This window comes from Lolium rigidum, chromosome 7, assembly GCF_022539505.1.
Source record: "Lolium rigidum isolate FL_2022 chromosome 7, APGP_CSIRO_Lrig_0.1, whole genome shotgun sequence".
Classification (NCBI taxonomy): domain Eukaryota; kingdom Viridiplantae; phylum Streptophyta; class Magnoliopsida; order Poales; family Poaceae; genus Lolium; species Lolium rigidum.
Window position 1 is genome coordinate 49,068,735 of NC_061514.1, and position 19,242 is coordinate 49,087,976.

Sequence of the window (19,242 nt, forward strand, 5' to 3'; positions counted from 1 at the left end):
TCCATTCCGATGGATTACTTGAATCACTTGACTTTGAGTCACTTGATATATGCGAAGCATGTCTAATGGGAAAAATGACTAAGACTCCATTCTCTGGTATTATGCAGCGAGCTACAGAATTATTGGAAATCATACATACCGATGTGTGCGGACCAATGAGTGTAGCCTCGCGCGGTGGTTATCGTTATGTTCTAACCTTCACAGATGATCTGAGTAGATATGGGTATATCTATTTTAAGTAAACATAAATCCGAAACTTTCGAGAAATTTAAGGAATTCCAAAGTGAAATAGAAAATCAACGTAACAAGAAGATTAAATTTCTACGATCTGATCGCGGAGGCGAATATCCGAGTTATGAGTTTAGCATGCATTTAAATAAATGCGGAATACTTTCACAATTGACACCACCGGGAACACCACAACGAAATGGTTTGTCCGAACATCGTAATCGAACTCTCTTAGATATGGTTCGTTCTATGATGTCTCTTACTGATTTGCCGTTATCATTTTGGAGTTATGCATTAGAGACAGCTGCATTCACTTTAAATAGGGCACCATCTAAATCCGTTGAAACGACACCGTATGAATTATGGTTTAATAAGAAACCTAAGCTGTCGTTCCTTAAAGTTTGGGGTTGCGAAGCCTATGTAAAAAAGTTACAACCGGACAAGCCGGAACCCAAAGCGGAGAAATGCGTCTTCATAGGATACCCTAAGGAAACTATAGGGTATACTTTCTATCACAGATCCGAAGGCAAAATCTTTGTTTCTAAGAACGGAACCTTTCTTGAGAAAGAATTTCTCATGACTGGAAGAAAAGTAGAACTCGACGAGATTACTGAATCTTCTCTCATTGATCAGAGTAGCGCAGTACCGGAAAATGTTCCTGTGCCGCCTGCACCGGTAACAGAGGAAGCTAATGATAATGATCATGAAACTTCAAACGAGATAGCTACTAAACCTCGCAGATCGACAAGGGAACGTGCCACTCCTGATTGGTATGATCCTTGTCTAAATGTCATGATTGTGGACAACAATGATGAAGACCCTGCGACGTATGAAGAAGCGATGATGAGCCCGGATTCCAACAAATGGCAAGAAGCCATGAAATCCGAAATGGGATCCATGTATGATAACAAAGTGTGGACTTTGGTAGACTTACCTGATAGCCGCAAGGCCGTCGAGAATAAATGGATCTTCAAGAGAAAAACAGATGCTGATGGTAATATTACTGTCTATAAAGCTCGACTTGTCGCAAAGGGTTTCCGACAAAATCAAGGTGTTGACTACGATGAGACTTTCTCACCTGTAGCGAAGCTAAAATCTGTGAGGATTTTGTTAGCAACAGCTGCATTTTTCGATTATGAGATTTGGCAGATGGATGTCAAAACAGCGTTCCTTAATGGAGACATTGAGGAAGAGTTGTATATGGTACAACCCAAAGGTTTTGTCGATCCTAAAAATGCGGACAAGGTGTGCAAGCTTCAGCGTTCAATTTATGGACTGAAGCAAGCATCCAAAAGTTGGAACCGACGTTTTGATAAGGTGATCAAAGACTTCGGGTTTATACAGTGCCATGGAGAGGCCTGTATTTACAAGAAAGTGAGTGGGAGCTCTGTAGCATTCCTGATATTATATGTAGATGACATATTATTGATTGGGAATGATATAGAACTATTAAGCAGTGTAAAAGGTTATTTGAATAAAAGTTTTTCAATGAAAGACCTTGGTGAAGCATCGTACATTTTAGGCATCAAGATTTATAGAGATAGATCAAGACGCCTAATAGGGCTTTCACAGAGTACATACCTGGATAAGATTCTAAAGAAGTTTAGAATGGACGAAAGTAAGAAGGGGTTCTTACCTATGTTACTCGTGTAAGGTCTTGAGTAAAACTCAAGGTCCCAGCTACGGCAGAAGAAAGAGAAAGGATGAATCAGATCCCCTATGCCTCGGCAGTAGGCTCTATCATGTATGCCATGCTATGTACTAGACCGGATATAGCACATGTTGTTAGTTTGACTAGCAGATATCAAAGTGATCCAGGAATGGAACACTGGACAGCGGTCAAGAATATCCTGAAGTACTTGAAAAGAACTAAGGATATGTTTCTTTGTTATGGAGGTGACCAAGAGCTCGTTGTAACCAGTTGCACCGATGCAAGTTGGAACACTGATCCTGATGAATCTAAGTCTCAGTCTGGGTATGTGTTTGTTGGCGTCAGAAACCCACCGGCGGGCAGTGACTGGCAACACAGTAGAGCCGGGAACAACTAGGGCTGCGGCTGGCCCCAGTCCCTCAGAGCGACGGCCCGCAAAGCCTCCTGGTCACACGTCCGATGCTATCGCAAGGGCGTGCCACCTGACCTATACCCGGTCGGTGAAGGTGTTGGATGATGCCTCGCTTAGTTTCCTGCATGGCATACAGGTAAACGTTAAATACGAGCCTCGATCGGCTCTCAGGTTATCCTGTGAATCGGCTCAAAGAGCCGATCCACCCATGATTCGTACAAGGTGTCCGAATATATGGTGGTCCTGCTTGATTAAGATAAAGTTAAAACGATCTACGACGATTTAGGGTTTTCACCGCATAATCGGATCATCCTACTCACAATTGGGCCTCGCGCTCGCGTACGGTGACCGTAAGCCGATCCTAGACAGGGCCTAAAAACCAACACGAGGTTGATCCCCGGAACGTCCCGTCTAGGGCTAGCAAACTCCACCCTACACGCCGCTGGATCCTCCAACCCTTTGTAAGGCCTAACTATTGCGGATGTTAAACTAATCCTTGATGAACAAGGAGCAACCGTAACGGATCGGATCTACTAAACTATGATAAAGCGGGGTGCCGCCCCTACACCTAGGACAGGTGTAAGGGCGGCTAGATGTATAAGGGTTGCACTACGACAGCATATGATACGAAGAACAATGCTAACCCTAACACATCTAAGATAACTACGTTGCTCGCCATCAAAAAGCCTTCAGCACGAGCAACGCATGAACAACGTGGGCAGGCTTGTGCTGCCTAGATCGCAAGATGCGATCTAGGCAGCATGGTGCTTACCGGAGAAACCCTCGAGACGAAGGAGTTGGCGATGCGCCGAGATTTGTTTGTGTTGAACGTTGGTTGTTGTTTATTCCATAAACCCTAGATACATATTTATAGTCCAAGGGACTTTCTAATTCAGGCGTGCACCTAACCGTGCACGGGTAAAACTCTAACTCCTAACCGACATGTAATCTAATAAGTTACATGATACAAGGGCAAACTAGCCCAAACTTCGCATGTAAGGCCGATTCACGTCTTTCTTCTATATATATATATATCTTAAAGTCCATCTTGATCGCGGCCCACGTCTGACTCGGTCAAATTCTGGTGATAACACATGCCCCCCTGGTTTTGGAAATGTCATTTCCAAAATCATTATGCTTTCTTTCGTCGGGTCATGTCATGGCAGAGCAGAACTGTCGAAGCATCCTTCATCATGACACTTTGTCTTCGCAACTCGACTGTAAAATTCGATAGCTTTAGCATCACTTCCTCGGAAACTGCAATGGCATTAAATCTCCACTAGGCTCCCCATTATTTAACCGTGCCGATTGATCAGTCCTCTTCATCCCCTTCCTCTGTTCTAGCGGTCGGTGCCAAAAAAAAACCCTCTCCTCCTGTAACAATGTCCTCCTCTTCTTCCTCCCCCTCAGGCCTCCCCCTCCAATCCTCGCCGAAGAGCAAGAATGAGGACGACCTTCACTCCGGGGCGAACCCCATCTCCTCCGACAAGGAGAAGAAAGAAGGAGAAGTAGCGAAGGCCAAGGCCTCCCCTCCGCCAAACTCCCGCCGAAGAAGCGTTCCCGCATGTGGGCGGACAGCGAGGACGAAGATGATGATGAAGAAGGAGAAGAGGAGGAGGAGGAAGATGATTCCTCCTCTTCCGCCGGGTACCCGCCGACGAAACGCTTCCGCTCTTGGGCGGACAGCGAGGATGATGAGGATGACGAGGAAGACGAAGCTCCGACCAAAGGCTGGGGCAGCGAGCCGACGAGGAGCTTCCCGGGAGCAGCGCCGACGACATCGACGACGGCGATGATGAGGACAGCGACGACTAGTAGAGTAGGACTAGTAGTAGCGAGTGCACTAGGCACCGGATCCTCTTTTGAGAGCCATCGGCTCTTCCTTGTAAAGCTGCTCCATTGAACTAATGAAAATTGTTCTCCCGATTTATCTTTCAATTAGTTCAATTTCAATCCTCCAGCTCGTCTCACCAAGGCCGACAGCAACGTATCAGACCCCTCCTCTTCTAGACGCCCATGAAGCCGGGCTCAGATATCGATTAGACCGTCAGTCAAGCACTTCTCAAATTCAGACTGTGATTTGATACTCCGCAAATCTATAGCCGATGACTGTTCATCGGCCATTTTTGAGAATCCAGTCTTCCTCCCTTTTTGTAGCAACAAGACAGTCCAAACCCTGTAAAAGACGACAGCCACCCTTTCCAGCTCCCCTCTGTAGCCTTAGCAAGTCTTCCTCTCGCAAGCAGCTCAATGTTTTCGGAGAAGGCCGCGATACAGGGTCAGCCGATGCATCTCTAATCGGCTCCCGAAATATAGAGCATCCACCAAATTAGCTGCCCCCCGAGCCTTAATCAAGGCGAGAACATCAGCGAGGATGCACAGATCATTACAGGAAAGGCTTTGACTTTAGGTAATCTGGTAATCTGAAACAGCCACCAGGAAGAGCCAGCCGATTCCCAACAAAATCGGATCTCCATAGCAGAGAACCTTCAGGGTGAGCTGCCCCCCGAGCTTTTTCAGTCCGCTTCTTTGTCTTTGCAGGCCAGATCGGCTCCTTTCCTTCGGTGGATCTGAGGCAACCCACCCTTAGCCTGATCTGCACATCCATGCCGCTCTCGGCATTGTTCTTGAAGAGAGGAGTTCTTCCATTAGAGTCTCTCTTCGTGGCCCAGTTCCTGCTCCATTGATCCTCTGATTATAACAGTTATATCTTTAAGTCGATGGCCACGCATCGGCTGTGCTTAAAAAAAATTTGAATTTTTTCGACCGATTTATGTATCGGCCCCCATACTTCAATGCCCATCATCAAAGAATATCTTGGGCTGCTGGGCACTTGCAAGACATTCCTATCGCATATCCTCGTGTTTCATCCACCTAGGTGCCCCCGAGCCGATTCCGTCAAGAGAATTGATGGTATCGGCTCTTCGAGTATCCCTCGTTGGATTAAATGCCGAACCCGAGCGGAATGGATGGTGAGGATAATTTTGGCCGATTGCTGGAATCGGCCTCCACGTTGCTTGCTCGATGAAGGTTTTGTAATGTTCCTCCATAAACTTTTGGGGCCGATCACAAGGATCAGCCTCACCATACTTGCTCATTGGTTTGTTCTTGCTACTCGGTCAGGCCGGTGGATAAAACCAGCCCAATCTCTCGACTTTATCATGTTGGTGCGCTTGCTCGTCGTCCACCTCGAGTGCATCGTGTAATCGTGGAGCACTAAGCTTCGTCGGAAGGACGAGCACCATGTTTGTGCTGCACCGATGTTTCATCATCGGCTTTCCTTTGCTTGGGGCGCCACTCCATTTTCCGTGGACGACCCTCTTCATCCAGGGTTCGCCGAACTTTCGCGGCCGCATCAGGTCGTGCCTTCCTTAGCGTATGCAAGTATAACCTTTCGGCTTCCTCCAGGCCGCGCAATCGCTGAACCCCGCGCTTTTGGGAACGGCTGAGTCCATCGTGGCACCACCTTGGCCGGTGGTACTGTCTTCTTCTTCCCCTCGTCTTCTGAATCCTCAAGATCTTCCAACCGAGGGGACTCAGCGCGTTTGCTTTGTGGCGGGAGAGGCCCTAGGCGCTTGAACACGGACACGTTGGCTGTCTCCTTCTTCTTCTGGTTGCATTCTGGGCAATTGCCGATTGTGGGCAATCGGCTCATTCCTGAATCCCAGCAGTGTCTGAAGAAGGGGCAGTCCCAGTGCCTATCCACGTCGTCTCGCTCCCCTGACTTTTCCTTGGCACGGCGCTCGTGCTCCTCCTCATCGTGATCGTGCCGATGATGTCTTCTGGCTTCTCTGGCCAGACGATCTCTTTCATCATCATCGCCGTATCGCCGGCGTTGGTCATACCGACTCACATACTTGTTGAGGAGGTGATCAGAGAGAGGTCGCTGATATCTTATGTTCTTCACTTCTCCCTCTGTGACGTAGCGCTTGCCGTTTTGGCGGAGCCGATCGCGTGGAGAGGCTTCCTCTGTATCTTTACTATGAGAGCAGCTGCCCTCATCTCCGTCCTTACCAGAGTGGTTCCCAAGCCCTACCATGTTGATATTGCAAGAGAGATCTGGCTGGCACCCTCCATGGTAAGTATACTCCACCATGTTCACGGCGGGGAAGGGGTGTGTGTCGACTTTCATGGCGTACTGGTTGAAAATTAGCCGTCCATTTTCTATCGCCATTTGGATCTGCTGCCGCCACACCCTGCAGTCATTGGTGGTGTGGGTGAACGTGTTATGCCACTTGCAGTATGGCTTTCCGTTCAGCTCTTGCACCGTGGGGATCTTGTGGCCTTCGGGTACCTTTATATGCTTCTCCGTGAGTAAGAGATCGAAAATCTGCTCAGTTTTGGTCACGTCAAAGTCGAACCCTTTTGGAGGGTCTTGTGGCTTTACCCATTTGCAGGACACGGGGTCTGCCGCTCGAGTCCATTCAGCCACTGCTACCTCTCGATCTCCCGCAGCACCTTCATCCTCGTCTGCCTCAACCAGGGTCACCGCACGCTTGAATTTGTCCCGGTAAACATCCGGGTGGCGCCGTTCATATGCCGACAGCCTTCGCACCATGTGCGCCAATGAAGGGTAGTCCGCTTGGGAGGCCACGTCCTTGATCGATGATGAGAGACCCACCACCGCCAACTCGATCGCTTCTTTTTCACTTTCGTGAACCGAAAAGCATCGGTTCCTAATGGTCCCGAAGCGGCTGGATGTACTCGACACTCGTCTCCCCGCGCTTCGTCGTACTTGTGCTAGATCGGCAATGCCAGCCTCGGAAGCCTCCGAGTGATACCGTTCATGGAACCGCTCTTCCAACCGCTTCCAAGTCCGGATGGAGTTCGGCGGCAGCGATGTGTACCACCCGAAAGCCGATCCCGTGAGGGATCGTGCGAAGAACCTCACACGCAACTCGTCTGATGCTGAGATCGTGCCCACCTGTGCCAAATATCGGCTCACATGCTCGATGGAGCTGGAACCATCTGATCCACTAAACTTTGTGAAGTCCGGGAGCCGATATTTGGGTGGTAGCGGGATCAATTCGTAGTCGTTGGGGTACGGCTTGGTATAGCCGAACGTCTTCCTTTCGGCATCATGCCGAACCGATCTTTCGGAATTGTACAAATCTGATCCGCGGTGATGGCTGAAGGTGTCGAACCCCGAAGATTCGCTGGGGTGGCATACTTGACCAGCCATGCTTGCTTTTCCGGTTCTAAGCCAACTGCAGGAGCTGGGCTCTGGAGGTTTGTCGGAGTGGCGTACTTATCTAACCACGTTTGCTTCTCAAGATCGGCTCCCGACGTTCCTCCTGCTGTTCCAGAGGCCCCTGCTGTTGCAACCTGGTTCGAGAGCGCCCAGGTATTGCGGTCCGAGTACGTATGCGCACGCGTATCCGTGCGGGATCTCCTTGGGCGCCTCGGGTAGGAATTGGTAGTCACTAGGATCACCACCAATCTTGTAGACGATGTATGCCGATGAGTTCGGCACTTCGGTGCCGCCCATGCGAACGGCAGCGGAGGATGGGACCGGAGTGGCATTTCTCCTTTGTAAGTCCCTAGAGCTGGTCCCGACGGAGAATACCGATGGCTCATGATTTCCTGGACCACGCGCGAGCGACACGCTCCAAAGTGTTTACCGAGCTCTCGCAGTGGCGGTGCAGCGAATGAGCCACCATGTAGTTGATCTCCTCGACGCAGCGACCCGGTGCGTTCTTCCGACGGGCGGACAGGTCCACTCCATCGAGTGCGCCTTCAGGTGTGAACCCCTTCCACCCGACGCCATGGGAGCGGGTTCGTGGAAAGAGCCGATGAGTTCGGCTTCGAGGGTTGCCTTGATCTCGTCATGTTTCTTCTTGAGCTCATCGAGTGCGATCCTCGTACTTGACCGGAGTGCTTTCGCCATCTCGGATGCAGATGGCGATGTGGTGGATGTCGAAGGTTGTCCCACCGGCGTGCGCGAATGTGTTGGCGTCGAAACCCACCGGCGGGCAGTGGATCGGCAACACAGGAGAGCCGGGAACAACTAGGGCTGCGGCTGGCCCCGGGCCCTCGCAGCGACGGCCCGCAAAGCCTCCCGGTCACACGTCCGATGCTATCGCAAGGGCGTGCCACCCGACCTATACCTGGTCGTGGAAGGTGTTGGATGATGCCTCGCTTAGTTTCCTGCATGGCATACACGTAAACGTTAAATACGAGCCTCGATCGGCTCTCAGGTTGTCCTGTGAATCGGCTCAAAGAGCCGATCCACCCATGATTCGTACAAGGTGTCCGAATATATGGTGGTCCTGCTTGATTAAGATAAAGTTAAAACGATCTACGACGATTTAGGGTTTTCACCGCATAATCGGATCATCCTACTCACGATTGGGCCTCGCGCTCGCGTACGGTGACCGTAAGCCGATCCTAGACAGGGCCTAAAAACCAACACGAGGTTGATCCCCGAACGTCTTGTCTAGGGCTAGCAAACTCCACCCTACACGCCGCTGGATCCTCCAACCCTTTGTAAGGCCTAACTATTGCGGATGTTAAACTAATCCTTGATGAACAAGGAGCAACCGTAACGGATCGGATCTACTAAACTATGATCAAGCGGGGTGCCGCCCCTACACCTAGGACAGGTGTAAGGGCGGCTAGATGTATAAGGGTTGCACTACGACAGCATATGATACGAAGAACAATGCTAACCCTAACACATCTAAGATAACTACGTTGCTCGCCATCAAAAAGGCTTCAAAGACGAGCAACGCATGAACAACGTGGGTAGTTGTGCTGCCTAGATCGGAAGATGCGATCTAGGCAAGCATGGTGCTTACCGGAGAAACCCTCGAGACGAAGGAGTTGGCGATGCGCCGAGATTTGTTTGTGTTGAACGTTGGTTGTTGTTTATTCCATAAACCCTAGATACATATTTATAGTCCAAGGGACTTTCTAATTCAAGCGTGCACCTAACCGTGCACGGGTAAAACTCTAACTCCTAACCGACACGTAATCTAATAAGTTACATGATACAAGGGCAAACTAGCCCAAACTTCGCATGTAAGGCCGATTCACGTCTTTCTTCTATATATATATATCTTCAAGTCCATCTTGATCGCGGCCCACCTCTGACTCGGTCAAATTCTGGTGATAACAGTGTTTATATTGAATGGTGCTGCAGTAAGCTGGTCAAGCTCGAAGCAGTGCACGGTGGCGAAGTCTTCAACAGAATCGGAATACATAGCGGCTTCAGAGGCTTCATCAGAAGCGGTATGGATGAAGAGGTTCATACTTGAGCTTGGTGTGGTTCCTAGTGCATTGGACCCACTAGTCATCTATTGTGACACCATGGGTGCCATCGCCAATGCACAAGAACCAAGGTCACACAAGAGGCTGAAGCATATCAAGCTGCGTTATCATTCGATTCGCGAGTACATCGAAGGTGGAGAAGTAAAGATTTGCAAAGTACACACTGATCTGAATGTAGCAGATCCGTTGACTAAAGCTCTCCCTAGGGCAAAGCATGACCAACACCAGAATGCTATGGGTGTTAGGTACCTTACAATGTAATCTAGATTATTGACTCTAGTGCAAGTGGGAGACTGTTGGAGATATTCCCAAGAGGCAATAATAAAGTGGTTATTATATATCTTTGTGTTTATGATAAATGTTTATATACCATGCTATAATTGTATTAACCGAAACATTGATACATGTGTGTTATGTAAACAACAATGAGTCTCTAGTAAGCCTCTTGTATAACTAGCTTGTTGATTAATAGATGATCATAGTTTCATGATCATGAACATTGGATGTTATTAATAACAAGGTTATGTCATTATGTAAGTGATGTAATGGACACACCCAAATTAAGCGTAGCATAAGATCACGTCATTAAGTTATTTGCTATAAGCTTTCGATACATAGTTACCTAGTCCTTTCGACCATGAGATCATGTAAATCACTTATACCGGAAATGTACTTTGATTACATCAAACGCCACTCGCGTAAATGGGTGGTTATAAAGGTGGGATTAAGTATCCGGAAAGTATGAGTTGAGGCATATGGATCAACAGTGGGATTTGTCCATCCCGATAACGGATAGATATACTCTGGGCCCTCTCGGTGGAATGTCGTCTAATTAGCTTGCAAGCATATGAATGGTTCATAAGAGACCACATACCACGGTACGAGTAAAGAGTACTTGTCAGGATACGAGGTTGAACAAGGTATAGAGATACCGATGATCAAACCTCGGACAAGTAAAATATTGCGTGACAAAGGGAATCGGTATCGTATGTGAATGGTTCATTCGATCACTAAGTCATCGTTGAATATGTGGGAGCCATTATGGATCTCCAGATCCCGCTATTGGTTATTGGTCGGAGAGAGGTCTCAACCATGTCTACATAGTTCGCGAACCGTAGGGTGACACACTTAAGGTTTGATGTCGTATTAGTAGATATCGAATATGGAATGGAGTTCGAAGTTTTGTTCGGAGTCTCGGATGGGATCCAGGACATCACGAGGAGTTCCGGAATGGTCCGGAGAATAAGATTCATATATAGGAAGTCATTTTATAAGTTTGAAAATGATCCGGTGCATTTATGGAAGGTTCTATAAGGTTCTAGAAAAGTCCGAAAGAAATCACTATGGAAGGCGGAGTCCCGGAGGGACTCCACCAAGCTTGGCCGGCCAACCCTAAGGGGGTGGAGTCCCAGGTGGACTCCACCAAGGTGGCCGGCCACCCCCCTCCAAGGAAAGGTGGGAATCCCACCTTGAGTGGGAATCCCACCTTGGGTAGGTTTCCCTACACATGGAAGGTTTTGGGTTTGGGTCTTATTCGAAGACTTGTAGTCCAACACTTGGGGATTCCACCTATATAATGAGGAGCAAGGGGAGGGGGGCGACCACACCAAGCCCTTGTTGGCCGCACCCCAATAGTGGCCGGCGCCCCCCTCTCCCAAACCCTAGCCGCCCCTCCTCCACCACCTCTCCCGCATACGCTTAGCGAAGCTCCGCCGGAGATCTCCATCGACACCGCCACCACGCCGTCGTGCTGCCGGGATTCCAAGGAGGATCTACTACTTACGCTGCCCGCTGGAACGGGGAGAAGGACGTCGTCTTCATCAACACCGAACGTGTGACCGAGTACGGAGGTGCTGCCCGATTGTGGCACCGTCAAGATCTTCTACGCGCTTTTGAAAGCGGCAAGTGATCATCTTCTGCAACAACGAGATCTAATCTCGTAAGCTTTGGAAATCTTCAAGGGTTAGTCTCGTTCATCCCCTCGTTGCTACCATCTTCTAGATTGCATCTTGGCTTGGATTGCGTTCTCGCGGTAGGAATTTTTTTGTTTTCTATGCTACGAATCCCATCAGTTATATGTTCTTCCAAATAAGTTGGATCAGAACAAGTACTTAATAACAGGATACATAATATGCACCTACCAATACATCTTACACATAATAGATTCCAATATCAAGTCACAATATCATAGAATAAAGATCCACCACACAGAAATTACATATATGACCATAATCATGTTGGGCAGCTTATATGGTACTAAGATCTAAGAGGAACAAGAGAGAAATTGATCAAGCTACTTCCACAAACCCATAGTCCAGAGGTGGACTACTCCCCCTTCATCATGGTGTTGATGTGGAAGATGTTGGAGAAGGTGGAGATCCCTCCGGCGGTGGCTCGGGCGGAGTTTCCTCCTTCAATCTTCCTTGCTGCAGCCTTTGTTTTCGTGTTTCAGTGTTTCTGCGGTGCTCTCCTCGAGGAAATCCTAGGGGTCTTATATATGGGTTTTTAGGTCAAACCAAATCGGTTGGCGCAAGATTGAAACGAATCGGACGGTCGACGGCGAAACGAGCATGGCTGGCGCGCCCTTCTTACTGGGCGCGCCACCATACCTCATTTCGGCTTCAGGCCCTTCCTTGTGAGGTCCAGGTGCTCCAGCTGCTTCTCATGGTGAATGTCCCCGAAATCCTAGCTTAATTTACTTCCTATACATCCCTGAAAGTGGAAAATACACAAAATAGGGCTTTCCTGTTCTGCAGAGTTATAACCCAAATAAAGGGGATCATTGGTAAATACCAATAAATCAATATAAAACATGGAAATAACATCATATATGTTGCAAATATGTGGGAATATGTGTCAATAAAGTGCAAAGTTAATGTATGCATTTTACATGAATCATCGCCTCGCTCGACCTCCTGCACCGAGTGCACCACATCAGTGAGCGTTGACGCCATCGACCGTAGCGGCTTTTAGCGTGCAAAACCTGCTCGACCAAGTGGCAACAAGGTAAAAAATGTCCTCTTTTTTGCTGTTGTTAAGATAGATGAATGTACACAATGATAACAATTGCAATGTAGTGTTGACGATGAGACATTCATGGCACACATGGATGTTGTCTCTTCTTTCTCACACTCCCATTTCGATTAAGAAATTGAGGAAGAAGAAAAGGAGTATGTGGTGGATGAGCATGGTGAGGGTATGACTGAATCGCCGAGAGGATGTAGGACGGCCAACTACACCATGGAGGAGGATAGGTTGCTTTGCCAAACATGGTTGCAAATTGGCATGGACCCGGTGGTTGGCACAGACCAATCAAGAGACACCTATTGGATGAGAATGAAGGAGTACTTAGATGCACACAACCCAAGGGGAAATGAGCGCACCGATCGTTCTCTTTGGTCCCGGTGGAGGATCATCAACACCGGTTGTCAAAATGGGTGGGTGCTTGGGTGGCGGTTGATGCACTCAATCCAAGTGACACGGGTGAAGTGGATAAGTTGTTTCATTGTGTCATACTATCTTGTTTTGTTGATGCACATGTTTTTTGTTATCCATGACTCATTCTTATCTTATATTCACAATGTCGATGACCATTGATCAAAATTTGTTTAAAGATGAGGGGATGAGAAACAAGAAGGGAAAGAAAATTATAGGCAAGTCATTTGTGTTACACCTTTGTTATGAAGATCTAGGGAATGAGGAGAAGTAGAAGAATCGTGATGAGATGGACATGCACACCAAAGGGATGAATGAAACCACTGAAGCCACCACTATCATAGAAGAGAAGCTCCACTCCACACTTGGTTGCCAACACAAGAAGGCCCTTGCTTGGAAAGAAGGCCGCCAAAGAAATGAGGGGAAGGAAGGCCGGGGATGATGATCTAGCTAGAAAAAACTATGGAAGAAATGGATACCACAATGCAACAAGAAAACGAGGAAGGTGGCTAGGAGCTTGGAGACCGAGGCCGAGGCGCAGAGGGTGGCATTGCAGGAGAGGATGACAACCGCCGAGGAGAGGAAGTTGGCATTGGAGTAGAAGAAGGTGGTCATGGAGGAGCAGCAATGCCTAGTGGAATAAGAGAGGAAGCTCTTTTGCATTGACACTTCCAGCATGGATGAAATGCATAAGGAGTAGATAAACCTTGCTCGCGATTAAGTGTTGGCCAAAAAACAGAACGATGGCAAACTACTTGAAGAGCCAAAGTGAAGGGAGGAATGCACCGATGAGTGGCCATGGAGTCATGGGTGGCCATGGAGGATATGGAGGCATGGGAGCACCACCGGTTGCATTTGGAGGCATGGGAGCACCACATGGACGCTATGGAGGCATGGGAGCGCCGCACGGAGGCTATGGATGCATGGGAGCGCCGCATGGAGGCAACGGTGACATGGGTGGCATGGGAGGCATGGGACTTGGAGGGATGAGTGCACCGATGGGTCAAATTGGAGGCTTGGGTGGCATGGGAGCACCATCGGGGGGATTCATGGCCTCCTTGGTGGATCCATAACCTTCTTCCAATGTTGATGCCTATGGAGGTTCATCGGTTCATGCCAACACCATCGCCCAAAACACCGAAGAAGATGAAACACAAAATGGATATGAAGATGTTGGAAAATGGTGTGGTTGCGTGTTTTTTAGTCAAAATTGTGTTGAACTTGGTTCTGTGGAATTATCCTTTTGCGTTTGAACTCTGTCATGAATTTGAATTATGTTTTAGCGTTCAAATGGAAAAGTTTGCAGTCGGCCGGCGCCGCGCGCTGCATTTTAGCGCCTCCGGTGTGGGAGGGTTTTCTTCCCATTGTCGCGCGTTACGTTTTAGCGCCTCCAATGGAGGACTGGTTGCCGCACGCTAAAAAAGTATCCAGCACGCTGCAAAGCAGTTTTAGCGTGCCGCGGTATAGTGTCTATGTTGGAGTTGCTCTAAATTACATGTATCCTTACCCTAAACTGCATCCAACCATGGCAATTATGTTTATTTACAAGCAAGCTGTCATTGTAATTTTATTATTTTAGTCAAGGACCTCAATAGATGATTCAATTGAGATAAGTGTTGCATGGTTGTCAATGAGGCAAATAAATTGCTAGCAAATTGCACCAGAAATATTTTCATTCATTCAACACAATCACAGGTCATGCAGCATGATCAGATTATAGTTTGACAATGTTTACAATATAATAACGTCCCTAATCTTTAGTATATATTGTCCCAAGTCAAATACACGAGGCAGCCATGGTGCCACCAATATAGTCACAACGATCGCTAGAATCACCGTGCAATTACAAACAAACAAAAATAAAAACAAAAGTGAAAAAACATTTCCTACCCTTTGTGGGTTTTGAGTGTTTGGTGTCATCACGAGAATTATTTCTATGTGTGCTATGCTTTCAGGAAAAGCTAGATGTCATGCAAGACGGCGTTGGAGCATTGTCGAATAGTAGTGGCGCTAGTATAGTTGATGTTTGTTAAATTTATGGATATGCGCTACTGTATGAAACGTGGTATATGCCTGATTCGAAACTAGTGCTACAAGTCTGAAGAAACATGCACTGCAAAGGATATGTCGTTTATCCCATAGATCAACTGATTGTAAGATATGCTGCGAGAAAAGAAAAGCACCAAGTCTGCACAATTCCGACACAGTTAACCCTAACTGTTTTTATTTCTCTGTTCAGCGAGTGTGGTGTGCCTAGGTGTTTTCAAACCACCTTGCCCCTGCGTGCACTTTTGTAGTGGTCCCATCTTTTGTGATGGGTGTTGGTCTAGTGTGATGGTTCTTTTGGAGCTTTACCATATGACGGCTTACCTTTTGTATGCTACAATCGCCTCTACTAGGACAAGTTTTCTCTGGCTTCAATAATAGATGGACAAGGACGGTTGCACCCCTTCAGCTCATGCCAGTTTATGTAGTTGTCGCCAGATGGTCTAAAGATCTATTTGTAATTTTATTATTTTGTATTCTCTATTCTACTATGGATGTTAATTAATAGATCGGTGGACTTTTTCGCAAAACAAAAACATCAATGGGATGTGTTACGGCTTCACAAAAGTAGTACTACATGGTTCCAACAAATAAGGTGTACAAATTTAGTCAAAAGTCAACACCATCTAAGTTTGTTCAATTTTATAGAAAAAATATGAACATTTACGGTACCAGATCAATAGTAGCATACTCCCCGTGAAATATAATTTACATACTAATATATTTGTTTTCATGTTCTAGATGATTATGTTTTATTTTGTTTATATTTGGTCAAATTTGTAAGATTTGAATTTTTTTCTAAATTTGTAAGTCTTATTCATCGAAACAAAGATAGTATCACTCGGTCTTGCATTTGAATAATATGAGATGAAGCTATCAACCAAATTATTATAATCTAACATCTAGGTAGTCCATAATATGACAAGTGAATAATCTGGTAATTACCGAGAAACAATAAACTTATTGAAACATGTTAAGGTATAGGATCTGGTTTTGAAGATCCGGTCGCTGCATGGTTAGCAGTCGAATAATTGAATATTCAAGTTTGAAAATTGAGATAACCTTGGGTGATATCATTCGTTGCATATTCGGAAGAGGTGAGTGGTCATCATCTGCATGAACGGCACACGTGCGAGCTAGTTGTGTGCACCTGTAATTTTCTTCTTAGGAAGTGTATAATATTAATCGCCGCACATTTAGACTAAATGGTTCAGTGGAGTGATTGGCAGGCGCCACACGTATGACCTACTATGACGTTACTTCGCATGGAAGAAAAACAATTATTTAAAGCGTCGGTCTTTGCTGCGCTTGCGGCATCGAACGTGTGAGACGGCATCCTTGTAATTTCTGAAGAATGATAATGGGTATAATGCGCGTTCACATATGTACGTCGACGGAGCTAATAGTCAAGTTTCACGTTTCGCTTGTGGTTGTTTGAATAGATTGGGACATTGGGTGCAAGTGCAACCTGTTCCACCCGTCGCCGGCAGGTCGGGCTTAACTTAGTTAACTATACTCGGTGAGGTCAAAGCGCACGTTTTGCTGGTTGTCTTTGAGATCACCGAACTTGTGGACGGCGATAACGGTGATGCTGATCTGGTGTTTGGGGTGACGTCTCCTAGAGTCAAGACGAAGATCCATCGGTGCCGGAGTGGTAGGAGTGGTAGCTAGATGAGACTCCCGTATGACGTGGCTTTACCAGGACCACGCGTTGGCATGCAATCGTGCGTCGCCGCCGGAGGCTGGGAGCGCCTTATCCCCGGGGGCAAGGAATCATTTTCCTATTAGGGTGTGTTCAGGTCAAAGCGCACGTGTGGTTGCCGACTTGGTGGCGCAAGTACGTGAACCGGCACTCCATGTCCGGTGAAGCTGTTGCCGACTTGGTGGCGCAAGTACGTGAACCGGCACTCCATGTCGGGTGAAGCTGTTGCCGACTTGGTGGCGCAAGTACGTGAACCGGCACTCCATGTCCGGTGAAGCTTCAGAACTTCTCTCCTCCATTTCGCCACCCGCCGCCCGCCTGCACGGGGCCGCCCGTAGAGATTGCACCTGCGTGCATGCTCGATATACCACACAGTACTATATGTACGACCATGAAACCTTGCATGGCCAACACCTATCGGCAGTTCAACTATAGACCTCCGACGACCTCGCCGCCGGTCGGCCACATCGATCAGTTCAGTAGCTTTAGTGCAGCAAAGAAGCTTCGGTCATGGTGCGCCAAGCCGTTAGAAACGAGGCGGGGCCGGCCCACGGCCACACGACGTCGTCGAGGCGCAAGTCCCCCGTGTGGAAGGACTTCGACTACGTCAATGGCCCCGGAGGGACTGCCATGGGGAAGTGCAGGAGGTGCGACAGCATGTTCCAAGCCAGCTCTAAAGGGCACGGGACCTCGGCCATGCTGCGGCACGCCAAAAGCCCCTGCTGCGCAAAGCGGGCCGCCAAGCGGGCTGCCCAAGGGGCAAGGCCATGCCTACCGCCGGCGGCGCCTGCTGCGGCCGACGACAACGACGACGAAGAAGAACAGGCGCCATGTCTTCCGGCGGCGGCGGCGCCTGCTGCCGCCGACGACAACGACGACGAAGACGAACAGGCGCCATGTCTTCCGGCGGCGGCGGCGCCTGCTCCCGACGACGACCTCGAATGGCGGGCGATAGTAAAGTCGATCGATGATCTCCATAAAAATCCAGGGTACGACGCCTTCCTCTTCTCCAGGGAGGAGCAACAAGATGGCGGCCTCACTACTACAAGTTCACCCTCCGCTGACCTCGCTACTGCAGATTTACCCTTCACTAACGGAGATCATCACCGTTGTTCCCCCAACCACGGCATGCCAGGTACATACATCATCGTAATATGTCCGGAAGCTAGCTTAATTGCATCCATCATTCATTCATTCGTTCACTCGCCTGATTGATCCATTCATGTGCAGATATGCCTCAGGCACATAGTTCATCCTCCATGCGCTTCTTCCGGAAGAAAAGAGAGAGGCGAGTCCATGTTTGACCTAGCCAAAGGATTCTTTTTCACCTAACTTAATCGCTTCATGTTGGTAACCATTTCCATCTTAAACACATGCAGGTCTGCAAATTCGGCTTCGCACCAAGGGGAGACAACGGACAAGGGTCATTCTTCTCTCGTAAACACGGGCTGGGCGCCCACCGTGGACGATTCTACTGTCTACACCGACCTCACTTTTGGAGATGCCTATGATTTTGATTCATAGTATACTTGTTCAGATAGGGTGTTCTTTAGTTATTTTGTTCAATCAGTTTACCTTTGTTTCCTTGATCAGTCAACACCCTTATATAGGTCACTGCAGGAAAGGGTAGTGGAGCAATCATGTGTAGCCTAACAATATTTGCGCCAATATATGATCACCCTCTTTTTCCCAAGGGTGCAAAACAATCTCGTTTATGTTTGAGCATATGTTGCAAGCATTTTTTTTCTTCATGGTGACATTTAGCTTGGGGTTTGATCCCATGTGTGCAGCTAAGGCTACAGCCAATTTTCTACCCATCCAATCTTAATGCTTGGTTAGGGGCTTAGGGGGGATTTGATTGTTTGTTACGCCTTGTGTTACTGACATGTGGTAGTCAACGTGGCAAATAGTCAAATTTTAAAGCAAACATCTCCTGGTTTTGGTTCAGCATTTTTTTTCATATCAATTTTTCATCTCGTCTAATGACGTGCCCAGCATCAGCAACACTTGGCGGAATACTCAACTCTAATTCTGAACCAGGAATATATAAATTTAGGACCCTCGGATGGCTCAGATCAACTACGGACCGTGACAAAAACAACTCAGGTTGGCCCAATAAATTAGGAACAAATTTATAGTTGAATTTCACTATAAAGGAGCCAATAGGTATATTCCTGGGCACAAGCCACCATAAACAACTGCGCAATCACTTCTCCTAGGAAAGTCTTCGTTTCATCGCAAAGAAAAATAAAACAACCACGTGCAGTTTCTCCTGAATTCTCCTTGTACTTTCTGTTGAAAAATCGCACCTCCGGAATTCGCACTTTCCACGCGGTAAGACGATATTTGGACTTTTTTTTTTTTTTGAAATCAAGACACCTACACGAACCTTCTCCTCGAACACTACTGCTGTACTTCAAGTCCGGTAGTCCAAGATACGAACTTTCCTTCGTCACTTTCGTCGTCTCCCTCTCACGCAGCACTATTTTACATGAAACG

General features: G+C 47.7%; 1 pseudogene; it reads right to left on the reverse strand.

Annotated features, from left to right (window-relative positions):
* Positions 1-13,610, reverse strand: part of LOC124671309 — a 63,336-nt pseudogene extending 49,726 nt beyond the window's left edge.
* Positions 13,611-19,242: the final 5,632 nt, after the last annotated feature.